Raw genomic sequence first — 8,369 nt, 5'->3', positions numbered from 1 at the left:
TCCCACATGCCGCGGAGCGGCTGGGCCCGTGAGCCATGGCCGCTGAGCCTGCGCGTCCGGAGCCTGCGCTCCGCAACGGGAGAGGCCACAGCGGTGAGAGGCCCGCGTACCGCAAAAAAAAAAAAAAAGAAGTTCTGTTTTTGAGGACAGTTTGGCCATACATCTAGGAGGGAAAGTAAACATCCACAAAGAATTTATATAGTAGAACGGTCAGTTCTAACAAACTAATACCAGTAAAGCTTTAAGAAAATTCTGGGCTTCCCGTTTTAAATTAGTTGGGTAAAGACACTGACTAATTGCAAAAGAAGTCTTTTACCCCACCTAATGAGCTTATTCCCTTAAATGTCCAGGCTACAATTTCTGCCTTTGATTGAGTAACTTGAAAATGTTGTCTTAATTTTCTTTCTCAAGCTCAGTCAGTAGCAGAAGTGAGGCGTGAGATAGGCCCTAGCTTTTCCTTTCAGTGCATGGCCGTATGTGATTGAATACGGCAGGGCATTCAGGGAATCCCAAGTGCCTTGCTGTTACTTGGAATATTTCCGTCCTATCATTCTTGATCTTCTTTCTAAGCCACATGATCTTGATCTTCTTCCTGCCTTCCCTGACAATATGCTTCAGTTTTTCTTATTGAGATCGAAGGGCACGTAGGTTCGTTTCTCCCCCGTGTCATGTGCGTGTCAGATTTAATCGGATTGTTGTGGAAATTACAGTCATTCTGTAGCTCAGTCACTCTTGAAAAGCTGCTGCTTATCAGTGGAAACTAATAGATAAAAGAAGAGTTTCTCCCTCAGTGTATTCTACAGTTTTTCTATGAAGCCAGGAAATCATAATAGAGAAAAAAAATAATTTGTTCTTCCATGTCCTAGGGAAACTTAAAACCTTTGTTTATTTGTGAAATCTAAACAAAAGTTTCATCTTATGGTACAGTTGTACTACAGGAGGACGTATGGATGTTTACTAATTCTGTATTCTAAACAGCATCTAGCCCAGTGCTTTGTACATTGCATATATTTAGTAAATATTTATTAGTGATGATAAGTCGATAAATTGAGTATTTTAATTTGGCTATGTGCAGAATTATTCCATTTGTATGCCTCTTCATTTTTTTCTGAAATTTCTTCTCTCTTTAAGGCATCAGAAAAGAGTATTTGTAGGATACTTTCACTTAGAAAAGACAACCTAGAATAACTCTTTACTTAGTGAATTTGCCTGCTTCACATCTCAGAGTATTTTGAAAAAATTAATTCAGACAGGAAGTGTAATGCAATACTTTTATCCTTTCAGTTCTTTATTGAATTCTTTTTTTTCTGAGAGTTTGGTTTTTGGGTTTTTTTTTCCCCTAAATTTGCTACAACAGCTGTGTGAAGTAGTTAGCCAGAAAGGTGATGGCCAGTTCACAGTAGGGTACATGAAAGCAAGATAGATGAACAAACTGGACACCCACAAGTCCCTGAAGTTACAGGAGAGCTTCGAGCAGAGTTCAGAGCACTGCTCTGGCCGGCTCCACCTACCACCGTTCCCTGTGTACTGAACTGCTCAGAAGTGGTCAGATAGTTTCCATGTCAGGGTCAAAACTTGCCTGACTGCTCATGGCCAAACAGACTTTGAAGTTTTTTTTTTTTTTTTTTTTTAAACGCAAACCCCAGTGTATTCTTGGGAAAATAAGTTGGCCTGATTTCTCTTAATATAGCTCCTTTTTATGACATAGGGGCCTTGACGGAGAGCAGTTACACCATCCACTGAGATCGACCTTATCATCCATTACAATTACCTCTGGAAATTGTGAACTTTTCTGTCACATATGCAAAATTGTGGTTTTCCCTGAAGCACACCACAGACTAAGAAAGAACATTGTAGTGGTTCTGTACTGGCGAATCCAATTGCATTGTGCCCGTAATTGGTACTAGATAGAGGTTGTGAGTTTAACTACCTATCAGGAGTAGACTGTGATGGAATCATAGGATTTGCGAGTTGGAAAAGGCTTGTAGGAAAAGGCTTGTAGGCTTCTCTGTTTCAGGCCATGAGAGAGAGGTTTTATAAATGCTTCTTTTTGTTGCTGTTTTTTATATGATGGTGGCTGAAAAGTACTCATTGCCATCACTAAAGGAGGAATGTGCTGGGATTCGATTATACAAACAAATGTTTACTTGAACTCTCATTTCTCGAATATTGAACTTAAATGAGCACCAGGTGTGTTAGACGCTGGGGAAGAAGGGGACCGTGGTTTCTGCCTTAGAAGAGCTGTCAGTCCAAGGGGTTGGTGGTGATCAAAGTTGTCAGGAAACTTGGCCCATGTAAAGGATATAAAAGAGATGCCTTTGCAGCTTAGTCTAGATTGCTGCAAGTCCTCTGCCTTATTTGCTGAACACCTACTCTCTGCCGAGCGTGAAAAATGAGAACACCAGATATTGCAACGTAAAGAAAAACCTTTGACCTTGCTGTGCTCCTGTTCCCTTGCTGAAAAATGGGAATAATACCTTCCTCACATAATCGTTAGGAGAGCTAAATATGATATTATAAGATTGTGTTGAAGATTAAGTGGGTGTTAATGTATGTAGAGTACTAGGCAAATGTAAAGGACAATCTTAATTTTTTACAAAAAAATGAGTTGCTTTTCGTTCCTGATAGTTAAAAGTAGGTTTTGATCTTCTGAGGTGTCGTCACTGGGTGGCTATAGCCAGTTGTCTTTACAAATCAGGAGAAAAGATGAATGACATTCGTATACAATCCCACGAAAGTAGTATACTTCCCTCACTAAATTCTTATTAATTTGAGCTTCTCCTTCTCTTACTCCCTTTTATGTAATAAAGAAAAATACTGTGAAAAAGCAGGAAGTTAAGAGATGTATAAAATATATAAATTATATAAAATTGTGCTGGATTATACATTGGGTTATACAGGAACATAGTGTTCTGAAGTGTAAGAACTCCGCTTTAGAGGTGAACGCAGGGCAAGTCACCGTCTCTGAGTTTTGTTTTCTTCATCTTTAAAATGATGATACTGTGTGTCAGACCACTCTGCTAATAAGCATTTTACATGAATTATCTCCTTTGATTCTCAGTAGCACTATTTTACAGGTGAAGAAGCTGAGGCCTAGGAAGTTTCAGTAACTTTCTTGAGGTTTCACAGTCATCAGGTGTTTGGGGTTGAATTGTGTCCCTCCCACCCACATTCATATGTTGCAGTCCCAACCCCCCAGTTGGGCATTGCCTCCAAAGGTAACCATATTTGGTTGTTTTTTTTTCCGGTATGGGGGCCTCTCACTGTTGCGGCCTCTCCCGTTGCGGAGCACAGGCTCCAGACGCGCAGGCTCAGCGGCCGTGGCTCACGGGCCCAGCCGCTCCGCGGCATGTGGGATCCTCCCGGACCGGGGCACGAACCCGCGTCCCCTGCATCGGCAGGCGGACTCTCAACCACTGCGCCACCAGGGAAGCCCACCATATTTGGCAATAAGGTCTTTAAAGAGGTGATTAAATTAAAATGAGGCCGTTAGGGGGGACCCTAATCATATGACTGGCGACCTTGTAAGAAGAAAAAGAGACATAAGGGATGTGCTCACACGCAGGAAAGGCCCATGTGAGAACAGTGCAAGCCAAGGACAGAGGCCTCAGGAGAAGCCAAACCTACCGACACCTTGACCTTGGCCTTCTAGCCTCAAGAACTATGAGGAAATTAATTTCTATTGTTTAAGCCACCCAGTCTGTGGTATTTTGTTACAGCAGCCTGAGCAGTCTAATGCATCAAGCGATAGAGCCTGGAATGAATGAATGAATGAATGAATAAATAAATAAATTCATTCTGGCCAGTCACTTACTAGTTTTGTAACTTTGGTCTAATGACTTAACCTCTCTGTGCCTCAGTTTTCTCAACTATAAAATGGCAATAATTGAACATACCCGTACGGTTGTGAGGATTGATTAATTGACAAATGTAAAAGTTGGAAGAGGGGCCACATAGTGAGTACTCAGTGATTGTTACTATGTGCACAGAAGAATGTATGTTTGTCTCTTGTCGTGAGACCTATAGTTTTTCTGCTTTTTGTATACTCAATATCCTAGCACCTAGAAAAATACGTGGAATTTTTTAAGATGCCACAGATTTCATTTTCTGCTTTTTCATTTGGAACTTTTAAAAGTCACAGCGTTAATGAGTATGATTGGGACATGATAAAATGCACATACTTCAAGTGTCTGATTTGGTCAGTTTTGTCATAATACATGTTGAATTTAATTGAATAAATGCTCTTGATCTGTTTACATTGCAGCATACCGTATTCTAATGCCATTAGAAGGTGGAAGCAGCCAGTGCTTAACAGAGCCCTTAGTCAGGTCAGACAGATCCTCCCCTTTCAATTCAGATTTATGGAGCAAGTATCAAAAGGCTCTATAGAACTTTGCAGAATTCAGATTCCTGTAGTCCAGCCTTGAGGATTCTGATTCTGTGGGTCTGGTCTAGGACTTATGCTCTGTATTTTTAAAAGCTCTTTGGGTGATTCTGATACACAATCATTTTTGAGAATCACCAGCAGAGCAAAGAATTGTAAAGTTAAGTTCTCCTTACTACCCACTCCCCTGCCTGATCCTAGCCTCACACGCATCTCCTCCCCGCAAAGAAAGTCAGTGCTCTCTAAGAGTGCACTATTTTTTATATTTGGATTATCTTTTTTTTGTTTGTTTGTTTGTTTGTTTTGGTACACGGGCTTCTCACCGCTGTGGCCTCTCCCGTTGCAGAGCACAGGCTCCGGACACGCAGGCTCAGAGGCCATGGCTCACGGGCCCAGCCGCTCTGCGGCATGTGGGATCCTCCCGGACCGGGGCACGGACTCTCCCGTTGCAGAGCACAGGCTCCGGACACGCAGGCTCAGAGGCCATGGCTCACGGGCCCAGCCGCTCTGCGGCATGTGGGATCCTCCCGGACCGGGGCACGAACCCGTGTCCCCTGCATCGGCAGGCGGATTCTCAACCACTGCGCCACCAGGGAAGCCCTGGATTATCTTAATGGCTTCTTTTTTTTTGAATCTTATTTTATAAGAGTGATACTTTTAAACACCTAGTAAGCACATAAGCCTTTGGTGAATAATCAGACCACTTCCTAGTTTTCCTGCTACACCACTGGAATTTCCCATTTGTCCAGTACTGACCCCAGCCTTTGGAAAGTGAACTTTCTGACTTATGTCGGAAGAGATCCTGTGAAAGTTCAGAAAAGCCTTTAAAGTACCTGGCAAGTGCCCTCCCAGGGACAACACTCAGCAAATATGAAATCTCTTAGCCATCACCTCTGTGGCATAGGGGCCTTCCAGGGCCTGGACTGAAGCTCCCTGTACCCAAGGAACAGAGCCAGCATGCCTGCATTTTCCAGGGTAGCGCGCAGAGCACGTGCTGCTTGGAAAACCAGGGGTGTCTTTATAGTCCCCGCCCCTGCTCTGAAAGTGCGCTGAGTGCCCCCAGGACCGGGGGCTGTGTATCCCACACCTGCTGTCCTCGAGCGGGGTCATCTAGAAGGGTGGCGACTGGGCCTGAGGAAGACCTAACCAAGCTGGCTAGAGGGAGGCAAGGGAAAGACGAAGTCGCAGGGGTTCTGTGGGGAGGAGGGCAAGACTTGTTTTTACTCTGAGAAGCAGCTCCCTTGCATTTTTGTGTTTTATGTTTCATGATGCAAATACTTTTAGTTTTTTCTGATGATAAAAGTACATGCTTCTGAGAGGAAAAACATTTTTAGGCAGTCCAGGAAAAAATAAAGAAGAAAATAAGTCACTAAAATTCTACCACCCCAAGACAATCACCATGAACATTTTGGCGTCTATCCTTCCATGCCTTTAGCATGCATAGAATGAAAGTGTATCTCTGATTTTTGAATTTCAAAATCGTTAATTCACGTCTTTGTCTTTGGGACAAAGTTCTGATGCCCACTGAGACTGAACGGGCAGAAGTAATATCTGACTCTCACAACCCTTCACACGGTCTCTCTGTATTGCACTTCCTGTAGGGCACTGTGTATTCAGGTGGCACAGATACCTTGCTAGAAACCAGAGGAGTGGTGGTAGACATGTCTACTGGGCTGTCTTTCTTAACTATCTGAGGTCTCAAGTGAGTCCAGCAAGCTCCTGAGCTGCTGGAATTCAGGTGGCTGATTGAATGATCCGTAGGCTTTTATTAAATGCATGGGAAGAGAGGAAACAAACATTTATTGAGCAACTATGCTATTCCCTTAAGAACTGTGTGTAAAATACTTACTTTCCTTCCCAAAGTCACACGGCTAATTTTTAACCTAATTGGCTCTAGACCCACTGCTGGTCTCACCATACCATACTACCTAACTTATGGCCCACAGGTGCTTCTGGCTATCACTGTTTTAAAGATATTCCTTAGGAGGTACTTTAAAATCAAACCTCTGAAGGTTTATTAAAGACCCCAGAGGCCCGCATTAAGTTGTAAGGGCAAGATTTCAGGGCAGGTCACTAATTAGTGAAAATCAGGCTTCACTATAACTCTTTAAAGTATCAGATTTGGATGGCCAGGGTCCATTAACTCTAAAATGTATTCTTAAGTAGTTGACCAACTTGAACTACTGGACAGTTTTATTTAGTTTTGGTGTAGTTAATTCTAAGTCATTATTTCAGAAAATAAGAGTGACCACTTTTAACAGTTTATGTATTTTAGTTTAATAAATAATGGCATCATCAGCCAGGATATTTGACGACTTTGTTTATACTTGGAGGACATGCACACAGGTCGCTTAGGAGGTTTTTCAGATCATTCAGATAGAAATGGCAAAGAGCATGGGTGGAAAGGCGTGTGACACAGCCCTGTTTTATTTACATTGTCTGGGGTCCTAAGACCTCACCTGCCCACTCCTTGAAACTGATAGTATGAAACCAGCATAAATACTCACTGGTTTATGGTTAACTAGATAGTGTGCTCTATAGGTGGTGCCTCTTTGTAAAGTTCCAAGAGGCTGATACACAATCTGCAGGAGATTTTTCACTTTTAACTTTCAAAGCGATTGAAAAGATCAGCAAGAAACCTTGCCTGCTCTTTATGTAAAAGATAAAATTGAGAGACCCAGTCCTGCAGTATTGTTTTTTTTTTTTTAAAGTAAAACTAACACAGAACTGAGGGATTGTCTAGCTGGATATTGGATCTGTTATTTGGGGAGATCAAAGGTTTCAGTCTATTTTAGGGACCATCCCTGGTGACAGAAGTATGATGATCATATGATCACAATCTGAGCCCATCTGCATTTGAGAAATCGGCCCATCCTTTTTTCTTGAATCTTCTCGTTACACTTAAACTTACAAAATTGTATTTTCATTTCATTTTGTAAAATGATTATGCCTGACCCATTTTATTGTTAGTTATAAAAAGTAAGGAGACCATAAATGAAATTTGAAGGGTTAAAATTATAGATTCTCCTCCCGTCCAGAAATAACCACTGTTAACATTTTGTTGTGTATCTTTCTATATACATTTCTATACATTTCTATATATATATATATATATATGCATAAAAAAATAGGGAGTGTGGCAGGTTGTTGTTGTTTGGCTTAGTTTGGTTACAACATATGATCCTGCTGTCTTTATCATTTCTCACTTACCTCCTGAGCATCCTTCCATCCAGGATTGTGAAACCAGAGCATTATTTTTAAAGGCTCTTTATAAGTGAAGGGTATGGGCGTGGTGGTGAGGGCCTTCAGTGCCAGGCTAAGGAATTTTTTCTAAATTAACTTGTAGGGAGAGAATGGAGATTATTGAACACAACAGTCTCACACTTTACCAAGGCAGACTCTCCTTCTTTAAGCTCTAGGAAGCTGCAGGACAGGAAAGGGAGAGAACACCATAAAATCTTTTATGTAGAGAAGGAAAATGGGTAGTGAGAAGAAGGCACTTGCCCAAATTTGGCCAAATTTGACTCAGAATGCCACTGGAAATACCTTAGGGAGGTGGCGTGTTTAGGACTGAAGCCGTCCTCCTCTCCACTCACCCCTTCCACCAAGATAATGGAAGAGGAATTGGTGATGGTGAGGACACAAATCATTGTTTTCGCCTGTTTTGCTTAACCCAGTCCTTGCTGGGAGGGAGCCCAAGGGTGAAGAGGAAGTTCTGGAGAAAGACAGCAGTAGTGAGGAGTCTTTGGGAAGTCAGAGGCATTGGGAAGTAGTAGTAAAGGAAAGTAGTAAAGGTCAGGAGATGGATACAGGGAGGAAACAGGAAGCAGCTGGCTGCTGAGAGGAAAGGAGATGAGGACATCAGAGTATAAAAGCTGAGCTTGGGCTTCCCTGGTGGCGCAGTGGTTGCGAGTCCGCTTGCCGATGCAGGGGATACGGGTTCGTGCCCCGGTCCGGGAAGATCCCACATGCCGCGGAGCGGCTG

The 8,369-nt window shown here is 42.5% G+C and overlaps 1 protein-coding gene across 4 annotated transcripts in view; it reads left to right on the top strand.

Annotated features, from left to right (window-relative positions):
* Window positions 1–8,369, top strand: part of RBPMS (RNA binding protein, mRNA processing factor) — a 196,758-nt gene that overhangs the window by 117,285 nt on the left and 71,104 nt on the right. The gene's annotated exons all lie outside the window — the stretch shown is intronic.

This window comes from Physeter macrocephalus, chromosome 20 (assembly GCF_002837175.3).
Source record: "Physeter macrocephalus isolate SW-GA chromosome 20, ASM283717v5, whole genome shotgun sequence".
NCBI classification, from domain to species: domain Eukaryota; kingdom Metazoa; phylum Chordata; class Mammalia; order Artiodactyla; family Physeteridae; genus Physeter; species Physeter macrocephalus.
Note: the sequence above shows the minus strand (reverse complement) of the source record. Positions and strands in the feature narration are given on the sequence as shown.